The following is a 25,098-nucleotide window of genomic DNA, read 5'->3' on the forward strand; positions in this document are numbered from 1 at the left end:
AAATTAATTTAAAAAAAAATCCCAAGCTGTATTGCCTGCCAACTAGGAAACACATTAAACTTTGATCCAAAGGTTTTTTTGAGTTCCATGAAAATTTCTGGGTATATATTTGAGTAGGAGGCTAAGGGGCCAATGAGAGGCAATCTGTTTCTTTTGAAAAGAGGTTTCTACTTGGCAGTAATGGGAGAACATACCCTGAGAAAGACGGTGTACATGTGCCTGGAGGTGTGGTGGACAGGGGTACGTGTGCTAATTGCCGTGGCAGGACGGGGGTTACTCAGAAAGCTGGTGGGAGAGGAAAACTGGAAGGGATAAACTGGTTGGAAACTAAAAAATCTCATGGAGACAGAGTTAAATATGATGATAGCAAGTGAATAAGTTCTCTTTTCCTTTGACAAATCAGTGAGCCTTCAGAGCAGTGTGAAACTTGAGTTTCAGACGTAAAATGCAAACACTTATGAGCGTGAGGTGGCTGGCACTTAGGTACAGCTTTCAGATCTCAGAAGGCTGGGAGGATAAACTCCAGGAATCTTAGCATGAAATTTAGGTACTGGAGAAATCTGAAGAATAAAAGCACTACAAGTTCAGATCTCATAAACCAGAACTGGCATGTATGAGGTAGGGAACTGGCTGGCATGGGAAAAGAGGGGTTGTTGATTTCATATACCAAGTGCTGAAATAATGCTTTGTGTGTTGACTGAACTTAACAGGAGAAAATGTGATGAGAAAGGCTATCCTGTTACTGAGATAGGACCAGAAATGAAAGACGTGGGGTTTGGTAAGGTCTACAGAGTAGACCTTCGATGTTAGATGACCTGACAATTAATTATAAAAGATTATGTTACTTTTCTGAATAAATCTGTATAACAGTGGTTTACTATAGTGATTACATAGTATGGACTGAACTGTTCACCACCACTCCCCCCCGATTTCTATAATTAAGCCCAGCCTTAACCTCTGATGTGACTGTATTTGGAGATTGAGCTTCAGGGGGTAATTAGGGGCTTCTCAGTGGTGAAGAATCCACCTGCCAATGCAGGAGCCTCAGGAGACATGAGTTCAATCCTTCGGGTTGGGACGATCTCCTGGAGGAGGAAATGGCAACCCACTCCAGTATTCTCGCCTGGACAATCCCATAAACAAAGGAGTCTGGTGGGCTACAGGTGATACGGTTGCAAAGAGTCGGACACAACTGAGCAACTGAGCATGCAAGCATACACAGGTTAAACGAGATCATGAATGTGTGGCCCTAATCTGATAGGATTAGTGGCTTTATAAAGATTTTAAAATTAAAAAAATAAAAAACTAAAAAAAAAAATTGCATAAATGAATGAAGCCATATTGAAAAAAAAGAAGAGTCTCTCTCACTCTTTCTCTCTCTCCATTCACAAGGAAAGGTCATGTTAGGCCACAGCTGTACAGGCCAGCAAGACGGCTCTTCTGACCCTGTGGGACTTTGATCAGGAACTTATAGACTCTAGAAGCCTGAGAAAATAAATTTCCATTGTTTAGCCCACCCAGTCCATGGAATTTTATTGCAGCAGCTAATAAAAACCAATGCATACAGCCATAAACATCATATTTATACACATATATATGTTTACATACTTTTCTTTATGTTATCAAGTAACTCTCACATAAGGCTCATATTTGGAGTAAAAAGATCACCTACTGTTATTTTCTTTTCTGGATGAGTGTGGCATTTTGTGGGTAAATGGATTTCCTTCGACAAAATTCAGAATCAAATTGCCAGCACGATGGCAGGGTAAGTCACAAAGGCTGGGGGCTGGAGACGGGGCTGCTGTGTGGTTAGAGATACAGATGAGCAATGCTACGCTAACAACTCTTGGCTCTTCTCCTAACTGAATGTATAGCCTTGTTAATTGTTGGTTTCCATTAAGAATCCAGAGGGGCACAGACGTCTGCCCATATCTGTGTAAATTTTTGGCATGTCTTTCCTGAATGGGTATAAAAAAAACTGTGAAACACCAGGAAACTGACATCCTCTGTCCAAGCAAGACCCCACCTGGTGAGAACCACGCCTACATCTGTAACTAAATATCAGGGACTTCATCTCATTTTGCACTGGTTGTTTATGTGTGGTTTCTTACAGCTGAACTCTAGCCCACCTTAAATAATACACTTTCCAATTCCTTTGTCCATGATGGGTTCTGCACGGGGGCCAAGTGAGTGCTGTTTCAATACAAATAATACGGGCATTTTCCTGAGGATTCTGAAATATTTGTTTTGAAGTTTTGGGAGATATTCGTTCCTAAACCCCACTCTTAGCAAAGATGTAAGAATAAAGTGGGGACAGCAATTACAGATCAAAGAAGGGCAGTAGGTACGATAGACTTGGTATGTATGGGAAGTTTGGGGATAAGAGACCAAAAACCAAGTTTGCAAAAGCAGCTTCAGGTAGCTGGTAGCTCAGTGGTAAAGAATCCACTTGCCAATGTAGGAGACACGGGTTCGATCCCTGATCTGGGAAGATCCCCCATGCCGTGGAGCGACTCAGCCTGTTTGCCACAACTGCTGAGCCTGCACTCCAGAGCCCAGGAGCCGCAACTACTGAAGCCCACGCATCCGAGCGCCCGTGCGCCGCATCAAGAGAAGCCACTGGAGCGAGCTCGCACACTGCAACTGCAGAGGAGCCCCCACTTGCCACAACCAGAGAAAAGACCGCACACAATGAAGACCCAGCAGAGCCAAAGATAATATAGGCAAGTAAATAAGTAAAATCATATTTTAAAAGGCCCTTCAGGGGTTAAACATTTACAAGACGTTTAACAAGGAAGCCAACTTAGAAGGCACTGTTTAAATAGCTCAGATACCGGAAAGCTGGGTAGAACACAACTGTGTTGGAATTGCATTTTCGATCTGTACGTTAGCCATATCTGCCAGCTCCTTATCTGTTATGAAGGCGGAGTGGACGTGCTTTTCTTTGAGCATGCGTTTCACTTGCCTTTCATTGAGGCAAAGTTCTCTTGCAAACAGGGATCCATTCAAATGTTACTGCCTGATCCAATAACAGTAACAGGTAGGACTTCTTGAGTCTTGTCTAATTACGTAATAATTCACCAAATCCTCACAACAATCACAGGAGATAGTCAACATTAGCATTTCGTTTCGGGGGACACTGAGGCTTGGAGAAGCTCAGGAGCTTGTCCAAACTGCACACACGTCGTAGAAGTAACAGAGCACGGATGTGAATCTGATTAGCTCCACATGCCGCTACCATTAGCTCCTGGTGCCATTTTAGCAAACCAGCTAGCATAGTACATTGTGCTACTGAAATTACACATGATATTCTAACGTTTGCAACTTAAATCCAAAATAACACTTTTCCCCCCTTTATTCTGAGGCTGTCGTCATCTAATTCATTTCTACAGATCAGTATATTTCTATCATAAATATACTGATGCCAGTGTAGCATCTAGGCATGAAAATGGAATATATTGATATTACCTCAAACCACCCAAATTGGGCCAGTGGCTTAAAGAGTACTATGGCGACTTCCCGTCCTCCTGACCCTATATAAAGTAAAAGAAAATATCCATGACGACATATATCCAACTCATAGATGTCTTACCTTTTCTTGAAAGCTCTCCAGCGCCTCAAGCTTGAGCACATAGAAGCCACATGATGCTGAAGACAAATCATAAGACGACGGCTGGAGTGTGAGAGGGCTACGCAGATGGGAGCTGTGCCCCGGGAACAAGGAGGCTGGGTCACAGTGGGCATCTGGGATGGGGGCTCATCACAGCACCTGAGACAATCAGATGGCAACTGTGTGTCAGAACTGAAGTCTGCTCAGCCTGCTAGAGGAACTGCAGCCTGTTACACAAGCCTTACTCCAAACCTACTTTGGAGTCAGAAGGTGGGCTGTGTGGGCCAGCCAGGGGGCACTCTTGGGAGAGGGCAGTCTTCTTAATTCATCCAAATCTCATCTCCAGCTATGCTCCAGAGAGCCTGTGTGCTACCCTGAGTTAGAATCCCGAGTTCCCAGGAATGAAAGCAGGAGGAGCGACTGACGGACTTGGCTTTTCAGAAGCAAGCAGACTTCCTAGATCCACCTGCTCGCTGCTCCCCTCCAGTGAGTCAGGAAAGCTAGAGGATCAGTGGTCAAAGCAATGGCTCCTGTGCCTGCCCTTCGGAGGACACACCACAGCTTCCTTTCGAAGCAACTATGCCGTCTGACATCCAAAATTTAACGTGGACAGAATATATAAAGATGTAAACAGTGGAAGTTTTACTTGAAGCCTGGGAATGGGGCTTCACAGCTTTGTCTCCTAGTTGGGAGTATTTTCAAGGTTGCCACCTGAATGCCTATGCAGGGAAGAGAAAAAAGGAGGGTGTTGAGGAAGAAATGACAGGGGCAAATCTTGATAAAAGCGTGATTCACTCACAATCAATAGGAGAAAAGACATTACCACCTGCATATATTAGCACGTTATTAACACACCCACTCAGGTTTTGAAATATCCATTTAAAATAACTTAATTAAAACCCAATTATAGAAACTTTCCACCCTAACAATGAAACATCTATTTTATGATCATTCTGCATGTCAGTGGACTTTAATTTTTAAAGGTGAACTGCAGCTTTTAAAAGGAGCACTAAAAGGGAAAACTCACATAATAATCATACTGTCTCCAAGATGTTTTTGCCTTGATTTGAGAACACGAATTCTGGTTGTCCTCTTGAGTACAGGGAAAACAGAAAGCATTCTAAGCATTTTAATCTCAGGTGTATTAAGTAAGTAAGCTACAAAAATTTGTTTTAACAACTGTATAAGAAATTAATTAAAAAATATATACATAGTATGCATGATGTTTTTATAAGATGCCATCCAATTGTAACTTTTTAAATGTATTTGTACAGAAAAAATTTATTGAGCATTTTAGAAACCCTGAGAGATGCAGTAATATGAATATAAAGCAAGATTTCTAGAAAATCACTTCCATTTTGGTATTTGGGGCCAGAGTCCTCGTTCATCAACACAATGGTTAGCCAGCCCTCACGATGTGATACGGTGCCTTTGGTTGCTGGCCTGCACATAACTTGATGCCTCATCACCCTCTGCTTGGCATGGTCCCGAATCTGGTTCAGCATCCATGAGTGTGCTATCCAGCCTCCCCTCTGGGAAGCCAGCATCTGCCACAGCTTCCGTGGACAGGAAGTTATCCTACACTGCCTAGTGAATCCCACTAGATGGGATTTCTTTAGCCTGTGCATTTTAGGACTTCAGAGTTAAGAACAGAATTCTAAACCAAAAGCCAAGTTGTGCCAGTGTGCATTTCACCTGCATTCTCGGTCACAGCAACTCCGGTGCTGTTTACCTGTGTTGTTTCCATGCTGTAGATGGAGCTGTCTTTGCTGTTGCCAGGACTAACACGCAGATGGAAGGATTATAAGCAAACTTTGAAAAGAAGGATTTATGTTTTTAATGTTAATGCCGATTGAGAGTCTCACTTAAGAATGTCAATAATACATTTGTTTATTTCCTGCCTCAAACACATTTTTCCTTGCATGATATATTTGTAATATATGAGTGCACAAACACATCAATGTTTACACATTGAAAAACTGAGACTTTGAGAGTTAACGCTGCCTTAAGGCTCTTTGTCAGGCTTTTACCACTCAAAAACATCTGAGTTTTTCATATTTTCTGCATGATCAAACCCAAACGCCTCTGTCTGGTGGTGGATCCACACCTTGTCCAATCTGGCTCCGTCCTCCCCATCAAACCGCACAGGCTTTGAGTTCTCAGCACGCACACTCCTCTTCACCTGCGTTCACCTTCACCGATTTCCAGGGAACTCTCTCAATTCAAAGATCAAGCATTCTCTCAAACACATTGGTCCTTACACACTCAACTTTCTAATTCCGTGCTTACTCTGGTATTTAGCTATACCCTGCATCAATGTGTAATACGATGCTGCTTTTTAATTATTTTCGATGTGTTAGTTTATTTCCCTCAACTCTTCTGGAAGCATAAACAATGAAATCATGAAGAGGTAAGTGTGAAGTTCAAAAAAAAAGTGTTAGCGGTGCCATTTCCTGGCTTGGATGCCGAGAGGGTTAGGATGCTTGAAGGAAGAAGGCGACTCCAGAACCTGCTGGTTTCTGGCAAGGAAAGCAACGGTAACTTCCTCTCTTAGCAGCAGTCCCATCCTACAGATATGAAGGGGCTTCCCTGGTGGCTCAGCAGTAAAGAATCCATCTGCAGTGCAGGAGACATAAGAGAGGTGAGTTCAATCCCTGGGTCAGGAAGATCCCCTGGAGGAGGGCATACAACCCACTCCAGTATTCTTCCCTGGAGAATCCCACAGACAGAGGAGCCTGGTGGGGTACAGTCCATGGGATAGCAAAGAGTCGATCATGACTGAGCAACTAATACTTTCATAAGATTGAAAATATAAACAAGAAAAGCTTTAGATTTTTTTAAAACTTAGGAAGGACAGGTTGCAAAGAGTTGGACATGAACAACTGAAGTGACTTAGCAAGTAGGCAGCCATCCTACCAAGGAAGTAGCTTTTTGCTCTGGCTGGGTCCTGAGAAATCCAGGCTGAGGAAGCAGAGAGAGAAAGAGGAGTCTCTGATCAATGGAGGATTTTCCAGTTATAATCTCATTGCTCCAGGAGTTGTTTTAAAGATACAGCCAAAAGAAATTAAGCCTGCCCTGACTTTTCAATTCAGATGGGAAAAATAAAAGGGAAGCATTCCTGAAATACAAATCTAAGATGACTTTTTTATAATTGTATTTGCTTCCTGGAAATGGGATAGTAAAGGCTACAATGTTTATAGAATTTTAATTTATTAAGTTGTAAATAAAATGCATGCCTTTGAAATGCATTTATCATCATTTTATAGTTTCATAGACTTCATCTCTATATTTACTAAGATTTCTTTGCCTAGATCTATCCAGACACCTTTAAACTTTCATATATTTTAATCTTCAGTGAGCAATACCGAAGTGAAATAGGTCATTTCTTTCCATGGTGGAGCTGATGGCTGACTCCAAGCTGTGACCAAATGATCGCCCTGTGAGGCCAGATGAGAAATATGTACATGGGACTTATTTTTCCTTATGTGTATCCTCAAGAGTCCATTAATAATTCTACTTTCATAATGATGAGAGTTAACTTTTAGAACCATTTTAGTAAAAAAAAAAAAGACCAAGAGAGAGGTCTTTATCTCTTCAAGCTGACAACTTTGGCTGTGAAATTTTTTAAAATATTAGAGGACAATAATGTGTGTTTGGGAGGAAAAATGTGGGCTGACTCAGAATCCTGTAGCTAAAACATCTCCATTTGTCTTTATAAAGTCTATATTCTCAAATATGTTCCAACTGTTGGAAACTTTTAGTTCAAATCAATTTGAGTTTTTCTGCTCAAAGTCATTAATTCAGTTTATTAGAGTCAGATTGTCTCTTTCTTAACAAAGTGGAACATAAAGAACTCAGACTTTCCAAAGAAAATGAAAGAGTGGTGGACAAGGTCCTTATACATAATTTCTAATATATATTTATGCTCACTCTACGGCCTGCACTGTGCCAGATTCTTTGCCTGCATCATCTCATTTTATCTTCAGAGCCATCCCATGAGGCAAAGGCAATTAGCACGACCATTTTCTGAGGAGAGGACTAAAGTTTGGAGGGTTTTAGTTCCTTAATGTCATAGAATTTTGTCAGGTCGAAAATTCATACCTGGACATTCTGACTCTGAAGCTAAAGCCTTTAATCACTAGTCTATTTTGCCTCCCAGACAAAAATCAGCCTTAACGCTCCGCTGATTTTCAGCTGAAGATGAGAATCTTCTTGAGAACACAGTTTTATAATGAGAGCCCAGAAAGAAGCCGAAGACCTCACACCCAATTCCAACGTGTGGGTCTTTGCCCCACACCTAGCAGTTCCCTGGCACCAACCGGGTGTCCTACAAATTCAACTCAACTGTGACGCCATCTGTGCCAGCCAACGCTGCTGAAGCTCCAGGTCGAGGGCTCACTCCTACAAGGCTGCCCTCCACTCCAGGTGTCCATGGCAAATCCAAGTTGTCACCCGTGCTTCTGACCCATGGGCTACAGATGGGAAGTTCCAACAACCTCTTCATTGGGTTCAATTAATTTGTTAGAGGGGCTCATGGAACCCAGAGAATCATCTTACCTTCCAGATGATAGATAATAAATAACTCGGAACAGCCAAACTGAAGACACACATAGGGCAAGTGTGGAAAAAGGCACTGAGCTCCTGTCCTCTCTGCAAGAGCATCACTGCCCCCAAACCTCCATGCCCTCCCCGACCCAAGAGCCTGCCAAACTCCAACTATCTTTTTGAGGAGGCTTCGTTGCAGACAGGATTGATTAAATTATTGGCCATTGCTGATCAGCTCAACCTCCAGCCCCTCTTCTCTCTCTGGGAATTCAGGGGATGAGACTGAAAGTTCCAACCCTCCAGTCACAAGATCGGTCTCTTGGAAACCAGCTCCCATCCCTAGAGCATCCAGTCACCTCATGTCCACAACAAAAGATATCTTTACTGCTGTCAACACTTTGGAATTTTCAAAGGTTTTAAGAGCTCTGTGCCAGAAACTGAGGCTAAATATGCTTTTTTTTTTTTTTTTTTTTACGATAAATCACAATATCACAAAGCCCTGTGAACAAAGGAAAGAACTTTTCCTCTTAAAGATGACGGGCAGCTGTAGATACACTTGGCATCTCCCCCCTCTCCCCAGCACACAGTCCTAAATGTCTGCTTGCTTGGGGAGTAGACTCTCCTGGGGAAAGGAGACATCCCTCACTGATCTCCTGGATATAGGTGGATGCTCTAGCTTGTTCATCTTTAACTCTATGGGGAAAACTCAGACTATTTTATAAACTTCCCAGATGTTCAGCATTCTCAAGCAATCTCTGTGTGCTTCCCAGAGTTGATGTGGTATGTTTTGGGAGATCTTTGGAAACAAACAACCTGGCAAAACCAAATGCTATTCAAACATTAGCAGCTATATTTTATCAAATATGGAGTCTACATTTCAGAAGGTTTGCACTAGATTTCCAAATATGGCCTATGAGAAGAATTTCTTAAAATGAGGTTTCACAGCTTTACTATTTGAATGGCTTAAATATGGATCATGATAACATCCCAGTGTGATCACGTGCTTTGTGTAATAGCTCCTGGGATCACCTAACTGGAAATATTTTATGTAAGAATTACCAATCTCCCTTGATTTCTGATGGGGTTACATCTCAGAAATCCATCATAAACTGAAAATAATCCTTCAATTGAAAATGCATTTAATACACTTAACCTACTGAAAGTGGGAAGATCCCCTGGAGAAGGAAATGGCAACCCACTTCAGTATTCCTGCCTGGGAAATCCCATGGACAGAGGAGCCTGGGGGGCTACAGTCCACGGGATCACAAAAGAGTCAGACACAAACTAGTGACTAAACCTTAGTGACAAACCTACTGAACATCAGGGCTTAGCTTCGCCTACTTTAAACGTACTCAGAACACTTGCATTAGCCTACAGTTGGGCATAATTACCGAACACAAAGCCTATTTGGCAGTAAGTATTGAATGTCTCCTGTAATGTGTACATTGGAGCGAACGCGGAAAACAATGGTTTTAAGGGTATTGGTTGTTCACCCTTGTGATGCTGGGTCCCTGGGAGCTGCAGCTGCCGCTGCCCAGGATCACAGGAGAGGACTGTACCCGGTATCGCTCGCTGGCCTGAGAAAAGATCAAAATTCAGAATTCAAGGTATTGCTTTCACAACGTCGTAAAGTGGAAAAAATCATAGATCAAACCAACGTAAGCTGGATCCCATCACTCTCTTGTTCTGCCAGATGAAGTGACAGGAACTTTATCCACTCTACTAGGACACAAATTAACTCTAGAAAAGTAACAGGAACTTTGCAGCGTGCCAATGCTGCCTGGAGGTGCACATGTAGGAAGAACTTTGGAATGGGAGATGGGGAAAGGAAGAGGGACTCCCCCGCAAGAGGGCAGGCTTCCTGGACCACTGGAGGGACATGGGCATGAAAGTTCCTTTAGCAGAGAAAGGTGGCTACATCTCTAGGAAAAGTAGCCTGCTATTTTTTCTAAATATTCTCTGTAAAACACATGAAGGAACACACTTGCTTTGTGTTGCTGGAACTTTGGGGAATTCAGTGAGGAGGCAGGACTCCTAGCGTGCAGGCTGTGATCCACAGCACAGTGAGTAGACGGCCAGGGCTGAGTGGAGCAATGGTCACGGCCCAGGAGAGGGTGGAAAGGAAGGTCTCAGGCAGGTGAGTGAAAAGCAACCCTATTTTCAAGTCCTAGAGGAAGACGATCCACCAAGGAGTGAGAGAAAGACTCTGTGCCTATGGAGGGTAGAATTTTGAGTTACTTCACTTGGGTATTAAAAGGAAGCCCCCTCCGATCCACACAGATGACCTCACTCAACCGTGTCTCTATTGCTTCCTAGTAACCGCTGCTGATCCAGCCTATAAACAGCCCTTTTCCACTGTGCACTGGCAAACATGGACCACAGCTGCTGGTTACCCTGAAGGTGATGTCTTTCCCTGTCTTACCTGGGAAGAGCCTGCTGCACCTAGGTCTCTGCTTTGAGCATCTTCACTCTTCAGTGTCACCAGCAGTGATTTTATAGATAGCCTTAGCTGTTTGGGGTAGAAAGACGCGGCCTTCTGGCTGCGGACAACCAGAAAGAAGGTTTTTATCTTTGTTGCTTGCTTTGGCACACTGACAAACTCCCCCACCTTCATCTTGACTTAGAGATCAAGGACTTAGTCCTCTTGTTTGCCACTATATCCCCATTCGGCAGTGCTTAGGCATATGGTGAATGCTTAATCAATACTTATAAGTTCATGAATGAGTAAACATACTCCCTGTCATCAATTTCCTCATTTTCCTGCTTGTGATTGCATTCCTAAAATATTCTCATTTTGAGAACTTGCTCAAATTGAGACTCTGTTGTGTAGTCACTAAGTGGTATCCAATTCTTTGTGACTCCACAGACTGCAGCAGGCTAGGCTCCTCTGTTCTCCATTATCTCTCAGAGTTTGCTTAAGTCCATGTTCACTAAGTCAGTGATGCTATCTAACCATCCATCCTCTCCTGTCCCCTTTTCCTTTTGCCTTCCATTTTCCCAGCATCAGGGTCTCTTCCAGTGAGTCAGCTCTTCACATCAGGTGGCCAAAGTATTGGAGCTTCAGCTTCAGCATCAGTTCTTCCAATGAATATTCAGGGTTGATTTCCTTTAGGATTGACCAGTTTGATCTCTTTGTAGTCCAAGGGACTCTCAAGAGTCTTCTCCAATACCATAATTCAAAAGCATCAATTCTTCAGTGCTTAGCCTTCTTTACGGTCCAACTCTCACATCCATATATGACTACTGGAAAAACCATAGCTTTTACTATATGGACCTTTGTTGGCAAAATGAGACAAACTGTTAAAAATAAATATTATTCACAAAAGAATAAAATTCACAAAACTGAGCAAGATGATCATGCAGTGGATAGACAAAGGTTTTGAAAACATCTATTACATATAGTTCTCTTTCTTGAAGAAAAGTTTGTTACCCAAAAACAAAAACTTACTCCTGGGGTAGATAAAGCTGGACTAGGAAATACATTTTTCACAAGCGTATGGTGTGGTTTTACGATGAGTATGGTCAATAATTTATCAAAGACCTGACATTATTTAGTAGCAGACACAGAGTGATCTCTGTCTCTTCCTGGTCCAGGAAGTTCTTCCACATGCTTCCCTTCTATTTTTTAAGAACTTGTTTTGACTCCCAGTGATCAATGAAAATTCACCTTGAATATACACAGTAACAAGGATGCCACTGTTTCTTCCTTTCTATTTTGGCCTTGCTTTTGACCAAATAATTTGGCCTTTCTTTGGACCAAGTTACTCACTAAGTTAAATGATGACAACCTGAAAACAATTTTTTTAAAAGGCTCCTGAATCATAACAAGCACAAACAAAAACAGGGCAATAAATCTGGAAAGCTTGAGGAGTTTTCTCTCAGATTCAGTGCATCAGTTTGCCTTTCTATTTGGAGACACTGGGTTGTGCTTAGTCGCTCAGTCATGTCTGACTCTTTGTGACCCCATGGACTGGAGCCCGCCAGGGTCCTCTCTCTACGTGGGTCCTCCAGGCAAGAATACTGGAGTGGGTTGCCATGCTCTCGTCCAGGGAATCTTCCCAACCCTGAGATCGAACCCAGCTTTCCCACATTGCAGGCAGATTCTTTACCATCTGAGCCACCAGGGAGACACTGGTTTATGTGAAAACTCAATTATCACAATTATTAGGAATTGACGTTTCATAGCTGAATGGATGGAGCATTCCCTAATAATGAATGTTTTGTTACCCAAAAACAAAAACTTACTCCTGGGGTAGATAAAGCTGGACTAGGAAATACATTTTTCACAAGTGTATGGTGTGGTTTTACGATGAGTATGGTCATCGAATGTATAGGCAGAGAGAGTGAAAATTGAGCAGACCTCTCACTTTAAGATATACTCTTGTCAGCTGAGGGTTTCAGGGAAGCATTCCTCTTCACTCCTTATTATATAGTGACTATGCTATTTACATAAGAACTCTCCTCCCTGGTTCCTTACACTTCAGGCACTACTTAGAGTTGTCAGCCATCTTAAAACTAAGTTAACAATATCAATGCTTAAGAGTATTTAACTCACTAAATGACTTTACTAAAATTAATTAATTTGTAAAAAGGTGATATTTTGTATTTAGAAAAAGGTAGTTTTCTAACTAAATATGAAACAATTTGAAGCCCATATATGGACAATAAAATTAAGCTGAATGTGAAGTCTTTGTAAAAGACACATTGAGATTTCTTTGTATGATATTTTTTCCTGAATAAACAAAAAACCTTTTCTGATATGTAAGTCAAATGAAATACCTTAATACATTTTTTAACTTCAAGGCCGGACATACATGTTAACTACATTTTTTAATGCTTGAAGTGATAAGCAAGCAAAAGTAAATGAGCGATCTTAGAATATATTTTATTCCATTAAAATAGTGTAACATAAGATTTTTGATAAATCACAATAATGTACAAAGTTTTATTTATTTGAGCTAAAAGACAATACTTTGAGTAAGAGGAAAAAAGTAAATTTCTCTGCATTATAAGGGTCTTTGGAGCTCTTTCAACTAATTTTGTGAGTTAATGAACCATAGTATTTTTTTTGAGGCATCAAGTGAATTTAGGTGACGAATTACTTTCAAGCAGTACAAAGAGTTCTAATACCTAAGTGACTTTTTGAATGGTTCTAATAAGAAAGTAGAAATAAAATTGATAGTTTGTGAGAAACTTCTAGTCCTTGTTTTATGTATATATACTTTATAAATTTCTTATAATTTCTTTTTACCGATTGTTACAATCCCAACTAAGATCCGGTGGCTTCCAGCTGGGGCTTCCCAGGTGGTGCTGCAGGTTAAAAACCCGCCTGCCAATGCAGGAGACACAAGAGATGCAGGTTTGATTCCTGGGTGGGGAAGATCCTTTGGAGAAGGGAATGGCAACCCACTCCAGTATTCTTGCCTGGAGAATCCCATGGACACAGGAGCCTGGCAGGCCATAGGGTCACAGAGAGTGGGACATGGCTAAAGTGCCTTAGCGCAGCTTCCAGTTGGTTTAGGGTTAGGGTGAGCAACTGCCATGGTCTCAGCACTAACATCCCATGTCCAAGGACATTTTCATGCCAGACAAATATACATGGTTGGAAATAGGGTTTTTACTGGACATCTTATGCTGGGCTCAGAGGCATTCAACTTTATGCCTCTTGCGCTATGGGCTTGGCATGATCAACTTCCTGACACCTTTTCTTCCCACATACCATCTTTTCCCTTACATGAACCATCTCTCATATGCTTTGGAATTCTTTGTGTAACCCAAATTCCTCAGTGTGTACCCTACTCAGGAAGCAATCTGTGTCTAGTAAAAGTCCTATTTCCAACAGTCACATCAAAACCTACTCTTTGTTGTAGGAACTCGGTCTCTGTGACACTGAGTTGACAAATGGACAAATTAAACTGTGCTAGCTAAAGATACTATTCTGTTAATACTGTTCACAGGGTTCTTGTGGCAAAGATACTGAATGGTTTGCCATTCCCTCCTCCAGTGGACCATGTGTTGAAAAGGCAAAAAGATATGACACCACAAGATGAGCATCGCCGCCCCCCCCCCCCCGCCAGGTGGAAGCCAATATGCTACTGGGTAAGAGCCAAGGGCAATTATTAATAGCTCCAGAAAGAATGAAGAGGCTGGGTCAAAGTGGAAATGATGCTCAGCTGTAGATGTGTCTGATGATGAAAGTAAAGTCTGATGCTATAAAGAACAATACTGCATAGGAACCTGGAGTGTTAGGTCCATGAATCAAGGTAATTTGGACATGGTCAAGTAGAAGATGGCAAGAGTGAACACCAACATCTTAACAATCAGTGAGCTAAAATAAACGGGAATGGACAAATTTAATTCAGACGACCATTTTATCTCCTACTGTGGGCAAGAATCCCTTAGAAGAAATGAATTAGCCCTCATAGTCAACAGAAGAGTCTGAAATGCAGTACTTGGGTGCAATCTCAAAAAAGAAAGAATGATCTCAGTTCATATCCAAGGCAAACCATTCAACATCACAGCAATCCACTCCTGTGCCCCAACCACTGATGTCAAATAAGCTGAAGTTGAGTGATTTTATGAGGACCTGCAAGACCTTCTAGAACTAACATCAAAAAAAGATGTCCTTTTCGTCACAGGGTATTGGAATGCAAAAGTAGGTGGTCAAGAGATACCTGGAGTAACAGGCAAGTTTGGCCTTGGAGTAGAAAATGAAGCAGGACAAAGGCTAACAGAGTTTTGCCCAGAGAATGCACTGGTCATAGCAAGCACTCTCTTCCAACAACACAAGAGACAACTCTACACTTGGACATCACCAAATGGTCAATACCAAAATTAGATTGATTATATTCTTCTTTGCAGCCATAGATGGAAAAGCTCCATACAGTCAGCAAAACTAGACCTGGTTGCAGTCATAGATGGAAAAGCTCTATACAGTCAGCAGAACTAGACCTAGACCCATCAGCTTCTTATTGCAAAATTCAGGCTCACTGGGGAAGAAAGTGGGAAAACCACTAGCGTATTCAGGTATGATCTAAATCAAGTCCACTGATTATCAGCGGAGGTGATGAATAGATTCAAGGGGTTAGATCTAGTAGACAGACTGTCTGAAGAACTATGGATAGAGATTTGTAACACTGTACAGGAGGCAGTGAACAAAACCATCCCACAGAAAAAGAAATGAAAGAAGGCAAAGTGGTTGTCTGAGGAGGCTTTACAAATAGCTGAGGGAAGAAGAGAAGTGAAAAGCAAGGGAGAAAGTGAAAGGTATACCCAACTGAATGCAGAGTTACAGAGAACAGCAAGGAGAGGTCAGAAGGCCTTCTTCAGGGTATGATGCAAAGAAGTCGGGGAAAACAATAGAATGAGAAAGACTAGAGATCTCTTCAAGAAAATCAGAGTCATCAAAGGAACATTTCATGTAAGGATGGACATGATAAATGATAGAAACGGTAAGGACCTAACAGAGCAGGAAGGGGTTAAGAGGTGGCAAGAATAAACAGAAGAACCACACAAAAGAGGTCTTAATGACCAGGATAACCATGATGGTATGGTCACTCACCCAGAGCCAGACACCCTGGACTGTGAAGTCCAATGGACCTTAGGAAGCATTACTATGAACAAAACTAGTGGAGGTGACAACATTCCAGCTGAGCTATTTAAAATCCTAAAAGATGATGCTGTTCAAGTGCTTTACTCAATATGTTAGCAAATTTGGAAAACTCTAGAGTGGCCATAGGACTGGAAAAGGTCAGTTTTTATTCCAATCCCAAAGAAGAGCAATGCCAAAGAATTTTCAGACTTCTGGACAGTTGTGCTCATTTCACATGCTAGTAAGGTTATGCTCAAAATCCTTCAAGCTAGGCTTCAGCAGTATGTGAACCAAGAACTTCTAGATGTACAAGCTAGATTTAGAAAAGGCAAAGAAACTAGGTTGTCACTGGGGAGCCAACCTTCAAAGTCAGTCCCTTTGCTGGATCTTTGTGGGTTGGGAAGTCTGCTGTGGGTCCTAGAACTCTCCCAGCAGTGTGAGAGCTTCTTTGGTATAATTGTTCTCCAGTTGCTGTGTTCCTGCCCAGTGGCTCTACAGTGGGGCTAATGGACAATAAAAAAGGCGAGTGCCAAAGAAGTGATCCCTTCCCACTGTGGTTTGGACAAGACTCTTGAGAGTCCCCTGGACAGCAAGGAGATCAAACCAGTCAATCCTAAAGGAAATCAACCCTGAATACTCATTGGAAGGACTGATGTTGAAGCTGATGCTCCAATACTTTGACCACCTGATGTGAAGAGCTGACACTGGAAAAGACCCTGATGCTGGGAAAGATTGAAGGCAGGAGGAAAATGGGACAACAGAGGACGAGATGGTTGGATGGCATCACTGACTCAATGGACATGAGTTTGAGCAAGCTCTGGGAGATGGTGAAGGACAGGAAAGCCTGGCGTGCTGCAGTCCATGGGGTCTCAAAGAGACACAACTGAGTGACTGAAAAACAAGAACAACAAAGAGAAGCTAGAGACTGAATTGTCAACATTCATTGGATCACTGAGAAAGCAAGGGAATTCCAGAAAAACATCTAACTCTGCTTCACTGACTAGGCGAAAGCCTTTGACTGGATCACAATGAACTGTGGAAAATTCTTAAAGAGATGGGAATACCAGATCACCTTACCCATCTCCTGAGAAATCTGTATGCAGGTCAAAAGGCAACAGAACCTTACATGGAAAAACTGACTGATTCAAAATTGGGAAAATAAGGTTATTTATTGTTACCCTGTTTATTTAACTTATATGCAGAGTATACCACGCAAAATGCCAGGCTGGATCAATCACTAGCTGGAATCAAGATTGCCAGGAGAAATAACAAACTTTAGTACACAGATGATACCATTCTAAAGGCAGAAAGTGAAGAGGAACTCAAGAGCCTTTAGATGAAGGTGCAAGAGGAGAGTGAAAAGGCTGGCTTAAAACTTATATATATATATATATATATATATAAACTTTTATTTATATACATATATATACATATATATAATATATATATGTATATATATATATAAAAGATCATGGCATTCAGTGCCATCACTTCATAGAAAATAGATGAGGAAAAAGTGAAAGTAGTTGCAATTTTATTTTCTTGGGTTCCAAAATCACGGAAGGTTGTGACTGCGACCATAAAATTAAAAGACGTTTGCTCCATGGAAGAAAAGCTATAACAAACCTGGGGGTGGTGGTTTAGCTGCTAAGTCGTGTCCAACTCTTGTGACCCAGTGGACTGTAGCCCACCAGGCTCCTCTGTTCATGGGATTTTCCAGGCAAGAATACTGGAGTGGGTTGCCATTTCCTTCTCCACGGGATCTTCCTGACCCAGGAATTGAACCCAGGTCTCCTGCATTGCAGGCAGATTCTTTCCCGACTGAGCTATGAGGGAATCCCATGACAAACCTAGACAGCATATTAAAAAGCAAAGACATCATTTTGCCAACAAAGGTCTATATAGTCAAATCTATGGTTTTTCCAGTAATTGTATATGGATGTGAGAATTGGACCATAAAGAAGGCTGAGCACTGAAAAACTGATGCTTTCGAACTACAGTGCTGGAGAGGACTCTTTAGAGTCCCTTGGACAACAGGGAGATCAAACCAGTCAGTCCTAAAGGAAATCAATAAAATACTCAATGGAAGGACTGATGCTGAAAATAAAGCTCCAATACTTTGGCCACCTGATGCAAAGAGCCGACTCAATGGAATAGACCCTGATGCTGGGAAAGATCGAAGGCAAAAAGAGAAGAGAGCGGCAGAGGATGAGATGGTTAGATAGCATCACTGACTAGATGGACATGAATTTGAGCAAATTCTGGGAGACAGTGAAGGACAAGGAAGTCTGGCCTGCTATAGCCCATGGAGTTACAGAGTTAGACATGACTTAGCAACTGAACAATACTTTTGACTGGATGTAGAGAAATAACGGATTGTTTTGCATTCTGGTTAATTCTCTTAATCACCTGGGCTTTGCATATCACATTAAGATTGCTATGTGACCCTGGAGGAGAATACATTGTCTCCCTGGTAAAACTGCATTAATGTAGACACACTTCCCTTTTTCATCATCATATATTAGAAAAAAATACATTTAAAATAGGTAACAGGGGAGAGTATTTCAAGTTTTGAGCCTGAGCTCAGTTCCCCCCAAAATTCAGATGTGTTTGGTCATGGACAGGAAGCAGAACAAAACCCCACCATCGCAGGAGAGTTTCTAAGTGCACAAGTCAGGTCCTAAGTCAGTGAGTCAAGGTGAAGAGATCTCACTTCCGTGGTTTCTTTGCTCCACTTCTTCCCTGCCCAACCTACATCACAGACTTGTGTTTGAGCCCTTAAGAGGTGAGGTGGCCACAGAATGGATGGAAAAGCAAGTTCACTAAAGCTCTGTGCACCCTTGCAAGTTCAGGGCACCCATCCAGGGAGAACACCACCATGCTGTACAGCCAGATGTGGTCCAGGGCTTGCATCAGGTAAAACTGTAGCCTGTGGTCAAGGAAACCACGAGGCCAATGCCTGGAAAAGACGGGACTCCTGCGTGGCGAGGGACATCAGCCATACCCTACACAAGTGAGGACAAGCCATTCTATTTGCCGTTCACACAATCCCTGAAGGAGACACACTCGGCTCCTTTGGCTTCTTTCTGAGTTTTGTTACAGACTCTTGAGGTATACGCATCACTGAGGAATGATTTTGTAACTACTTAACTATTACAACTATTTATGGGGATATTTTTACTCTCATTAGTTGTATGACCTGTGAAAACATAGGTGATAATTATATAATAGTCTATATGACATATATACGTGTGTATTCAATTTACCCAGTCTTCTGATTACATATGTGACTATATACATTTATAACTCTATATCTCTATCTCTACGTATCTGTATTTATTCTACCTGGCCTTCTGACTAGGGGAGCTTAATCCATAGAAACTATTGTTGGCATCACAGTGCTGTTCAGAAGGGGACTGTAAAGTTGAAAAGTAACTCTGTACTTATAATACAGGGAAATGTTTCATGTGTTAAGAAAGAAGCAAACAAAAGTCATCAAACATCAAAAACCTCCAAAATATTATCCTCCACACACTTAATTTCTGTTACATTATACTTTCATTGTTCAATTTAATTGGGTATTTAATCATCCTTAAATTCTAAAATTAGTTATATATTAAACTCCTTTGGGGGGGAAATTTGAATGACTAGCAGAGAATTAAAATAAAATCTTCAAAGGAATCAGCCCTCTAATCCATTTTAGTGAACTTGGAGAAGACACTCTTTTTCAAAGCATGCCAAGTGGAACTAAGGAACTCAGATGATCTACATTCACACAAAAATGAATATTCACTTTTTACTTCTGATGGTCTTCAGAAACAGCCCCACAACTATGTAGATATATGAGAGTTACTTGGGGATAATAACATGCTAATGCTATCAAACATAAAGTCTTTACCACATTCAAAATCCCAGGCAACTTTCTTTTATGTGTTCCTCTGAGCAAGGATTTCATTGAAATAGGATGAGACAAGATTATAGCTGCCTTTTAACAGCCGACTCTGCTCCACCTTCATCAAGCATTCTGCTTACTCCTGATAACTTTTCTCTTTGATATGGTTCACACATTGATTTTGTGTGACAAAATCCCCCCCACCCCTCCTTGCGACCCCTTCGGGAATTTTCTCAGGTAGAGATGGAAACTTGGTGGCTTCCCTGGTGGCTCAGACAGTAAAGTATCTGCCTGCAGTGCAGGAGCTCTGAGTTCGATCCCTGGGTTGGGAAGATCCCCTGGAGGAGGGCATGGTAACCCACTCCAGTATGCTTGCCTGGAGGGCATGAACAGAGGACTCTGGTGGGCCACAGTCCATGGGGTTGAAAAGAGTTAGATATGACTGAGCGACAAAGCACAGCACAGAGATGGAAACAAGGGAAAGAGTGACAGGCTTTCTTTTCTTGGGCTCCAAAATCTCTGCAGATGGTGACTTCAGCCACGAAATTAAAAGACGCTTGCTCCCTGGAAGAAAAGCTATGACAAATATAGACAGCATATTAAAAAGCAGAGACATTACTTTGCCAACAAAGGTCCATCTAGTCAAACATTACTTTGCTGACAAAGGTCTATATAGTCAAAGCTGTGGTTTTTCCAGTAGTTATGTACGAATGTGAGAGTTGGACTATAAAAAAAGCTGAGTGCCGAAGAACTGATGCTTTTGAACTGTGGTGTTGGAGAAGACTCTTGAGAGTCTTTTGGACTGTAAGGAGATCAAACCAGTCAATCCTAAAGGAAATCAGTGCTGAATATTCATTGGAAGTGAGAATATTCATTGGAGCTGAGGCTCCAATGCTTTGGCCACTTGATGTGAAGAACTGACTCACTGGAAAAGACCTTGATGCTGGGAAAGATTGAAGGCAGGAGGAGAAGGGGAGGACAGAGGATGAGATGGTTGGATGGCATCACTGACTCGATGGACATGAATTTGAGCAGGCTCCAGTTGTTGTTTATGGACAGGGAGGCCTGACGTGCTGCAGTCCATGGGGCTGCAGAGTCAGACACGACTGAGCAACTGAACTGACTGAAGAGATGCTGTTTATGTATCATAAACGACAAGGGTCATTCCCTGAGGCTATCTACCAATAAGCACAGAAGACGGGAGCCATTGTTTCGCCACAAGGACCTTACTGTGAGTCCCAGTGACTTCAAAGTAGTTGCCTTGAGCTTCGCCTTACTGCCCTGCTGTTGCCAGTCATCTAGAGCGCCCTGTTCCCTCCCCCAGGACTACCTCTTCTTGCGGCACAGTGGTCAACAGAGGGGGGACGCCAGGCGGAGGATGGAGCCGTGTGTGAAGACAGCAAATTCAGGGTGGGGTCTGGAGGAGACTTAGCCCAGGGTCAGATTATTTGAGTTGCCTGACCTATCACCCTCCTGTAGACACCATGGTGGAACCAAAAATCATACTATGTTAGTGCATTTCTGGCAAATGACCCAGTCATCCAGTTGCTACTGTTTTAGAATACTCCTCCCTGTAAATGCTTTCCATCACCAGATTGAGTGAGAGAACACAAAATTGCGGGAATAATTTCTCATCACATGTATCAATCTGTGAATTTTCTTCCAGGCAGTGTTGCTGAGGGTTCTATAAAATTCGTCTGTAATTATAAACGTAGTAAGAGTATCTCTCTGTACATCTTTGAAGGGACTTATGCAAGAGAGGTCATCTCATTAAAGTTGATCTTGCCGGAGGGTGTCTCAGCTTAGAAAGGACCGAAATAATTTCTGCAACTCAGAAAAAAGAGTGATGATGTATGGCTCACAGATGCTTCATTATTTGAAAAACAAACATGGCAAAAGAGGTCATGTGTTAACTGCTGAGTTTATATATAGAATTACTACATTACATGTTATGTGTGAATAATAAAACAACAAGTCAGAACTCTTAAGCTGAGAAAACTACTGTGAGAAAAGCCTGTGATTACTGTTGCATTTCATCACAACCATTCACCTGATTCTACTTCAAGTATTATATTCAGATATGCATTGAGTGCATGAGTCAAATCAGTTCTTCAGTGGACAAATATAAGACATCAGAAGATGTCCTTTTCCTCTTTAAAGAGTTCGGAGGGTCACTGCAAACAAGGGATCCTATATTCTCCTTAGAAACATAGCATATGTCCTTTCCTGTCCCAAATATTTTTTTCTGAAACCATGAATACTGTCTATTTTCTAAGAGTTTTTCCTAGTCCATGGGGTATTGTGGTTATGGTGGAGGAAGGAGAGAAGAGGTTATCTATTTGGCCTTAAATCTGGAAAATCCCATGGATAGAGGAGCCTGGTAGGCTACAGTCCATGGGGTCACGAAGAGTCAAACATGACTGAGCAACTTCACTTTCACTTTCATGCATTGGAGAAGGAAATGGCAACCCACTCCAGGGTTCTTGCCTGGAGTATCCCAGGGACGGGGGAGCCTGGTGGGCTGCCATCTATGGGGTCGCATAGAGTCAGACACGACTGAAGTGACTTAGCAGCAGTAGCAGCTTGTGTTAATTCATGTCGATTGATTTCATCAAGCCTGAAAAATCAATCAGTTCATGGCTCTAGATGAATTTAAAAAAATATACCATATTATTTCCAAAATTATGGCTGCATTGCTTGAATATTAAGTCGGTTTCAGAATATAATTTACAAAGTGAAATAGAGTAATATTTTGGAATATATGTTCATGTCTTCTGTGGACAATTACGATGGGGTAATGATGGACTGTGTGGGGAACAGGTCTGTGGGAGGCTGAGCAGCGATCAGGGACTGACAGGAAGGAACTTCTCTCCTTCCGAGCTCAGCCTCTGCTCACACACACCACTGTTTTCCACCCCCTCTTGCATCCCTGGGATCACACTCCCTAATAAAAGAGCAGCATTTGCCAACACTTGTTGTTCAGTCATGTCCTACTTTTGGCAACCCCATGGACTACAGCATGCCAGGCTTCCCTGTCCTTCACCATCTCCTGGAGTTTGCTCAAATTCATGTCCATTGAGTCAGTGATGTTATCTAACTGTCTCATCCTCTGTTGTCCCCTTCTCCTTCTGCCTTCAATCTTTCCCAGTATCAGGGTCTTTTCCAGTGAGTCAGCTCTTTGCATCAGGTGGCGAAACTATTGGAACTTCAGTTTCAGCATCAGTCCTTCCAATGAGTATTCACTGTCGATTTCCTTTAGGATTGACTGATTTGATCTTCTTGCTATCCAAGGGACTCTCAAGAGCATTCTCCAGTACCATTGGAGAAAGCATCAATTCTTCAGTGCTCAGCCTTCTTTACGGTCCAACTCTGACATCTGTACATGATTACTGGAAAAACCATAGCTTTGACTCGATGGACCCCTGTCAGCAACGTGATGTCTCTGCTTTCTAATACACTGTCTAGGTTTTTGTTTTGGTCTTGCTATATAGGGACCCAAGTCCAAACAATGATAGCAAATTTATTTTGTACTTTGCACTTTGGTCCATAGCCAAAGTGACTTAAAATAAGCAAACCATTTTTTGCAGAGTATGCTTGGTGCGATGAGTCAACTCTGCTCTTTCATATTCAAAAGCTTCTGATCTGGTTCATGTAAAAAGTGAATCTATCTTCCCACATAGATGAGCACATTTATGACCTTTGCCTGGCAGCCCTCCCACCCTTGGTGGCGGCAGAGAATAAAAGTACTGAGGGAGTCATAGATGGCAGGAAATTTGGAAAGAAAAGGGGTTGGTTGACAAGTTGTATTCTCATCAAAACTCAGTCTCATCAAAAATATCAAGAAATGTAAGAACGCCTTTACAAATATAAACGTTTCTACAGACTCAGAGCAGATAGCTTGAAGGTAATTTAGGATAGAGGTGCAGAAGAGTAACCCTTAGTGGTATTGTCCTGCCCTGGGGGCTTTGAGGAAAGCTGCAGGCACATCCGGGTATGTCTCAGAAACATGTGAAAGGGGAAAACTTTCACTTCCTGAGTTGAAAGCCTTCTGTTAAAGAGAAGAGGGACCAGCAAGGCGAGGAAAAGCTTGGTAAGACCTGGAGTGGTTCAGCCAGTCACCCTCAGCATCACGTACGTCGGTAACAAGAGACGCCACGGGATCCACCATGCATTTCTCAGTGAACGCCGCCTAGAGTATGAAGATCTTTAGACAGAAAAATAGACATATAGGTGTTCTTTGCACGCAGGGCAAGTATAAATTTGTCCTGTAGTCTTGGTAGCTTTAAAGCACCTGAATGGGGCTAGAGGATCTTTGGGCAAACTGCTTTGAAAACAATTCCCCGTGAGGCTGTGCTCCGGGCAGAGCTAAGTGCTCAGAGGAGGCTGAGTTATTACAGTGACACTCTGCACCACCGAAAGAGACCTGTTTGAGGGCTCCAATTTCTGGACAGTTTCAGCAAAATTTCCTCATAGCTTCATCATCCATCACATGGTCAGCAGAGGTCCATGAAGTGGCGTTTCCTCAGGCCAGTGAAAGGGAGGAGAAGCCATGTGGTAGGATAATGAGACACGTAACAGCCTCAGAGCAGTGGCTCAGGCCATCTTGGGCTGGATGCAGTGATTCAGCAGTTTTGTTACATGCAGGAACAGATGTTGACAGAACATTTAAATGGCTATTTTTTTATATATCTCCCTTCATATTTTTTAAAAGAGCAAGCAGTTTTTTGTTCCATGACAGAATAGGATGAATATTTTGAGACAAGAAAAATATGGTTCAATATCATGGGACAGGGCTAGTAGGGAATACTAAGATACTGAACAGAAGTTTAGACCTTATTCCAAACTGTCTAAGCCATTTTAGATTTTCTTATCAGTATTACAAAGATAAATGACTATTTTCACATCTTCCAAAGTCAGAACAATATTGTATCAAGAATTTATTTGGTGATGCTTAGCTGCCCTCCTAGGGTTATTGAAAAGAATAACTAAAATGATGGTTGTGAATTGGTTTTATAAAAATATATGTAGCAAACCTATGATGGTTATTGTTATTGCTGCTACAGTAATAGCTGGATATCCCGATCTTAAAGGGAAACCCTTAGAATATGAATTGCCTTTATTTGTAGAAGCCTTATGAAGACTTGTATGTTAGGAGTACCCCTTTTCAATCTCACTCTATTCACTCTTACTATTAAATACTTGGTAAATTGAGTTAAAAGTGTGCTAATTGGATTTGTGGACAATCCAAAGCCAAGGATAAATGCTTTAAGAGAAGATTAGAGTATAATAGGATTCTGATAAACTTTCAGAAATAGGCCACTGTCCACCAAATGAGATTTCCTAAACGTGTCCACAGAGGCCCAAAGTATATAATAAAGCATAATGCCTACAGTAACAAGATACATTCATCTCTGAGCAACATTACCTTTGTATACACTTAGTGATTTTTTATTTTTCTAG

The 25,098-nt window shown here is 41.9% G+C and overlaps 1 long non-coding RNA gene across 1 annotated transcript in view; it reads right to left on the reverse strand.

The window, feature by feature from the left end:
- Positions 1-25,098, reverse strand: part of LOC138431097 (uncharacterized) — a 349,361-nt gene that overhangs the window by 26,187 nt on the left and 298,076 nt on the right. Inside the window, exon 4 of the long non-coding RNA XR_011253529.1 lies at positions 3,593-3,769. This is a non-coding gene — a long non-coding RNA (uncharacterized lncRNA). The remainder of the gene's footprint in view (positions 1-3,592; positions 3,770-25,098) is intronic.

This window comes from Ovis canadensis, chromosome 26 (genome assembly GCF_042477335.2).
Source record: "Ovis canadensis isolate MfBH-ARS-UI-01 breed Bighorn chromosome 26, ARS-UI_OviCan_v2, whole genome shotgun sequence".
In the NCBI taxonomy this organism is placed as follows: Eukaryota; Metazoa; Chordata; class Mammalia; order Artiodactyla; family Bovidae; genus Ovis; species Ovis canadensis.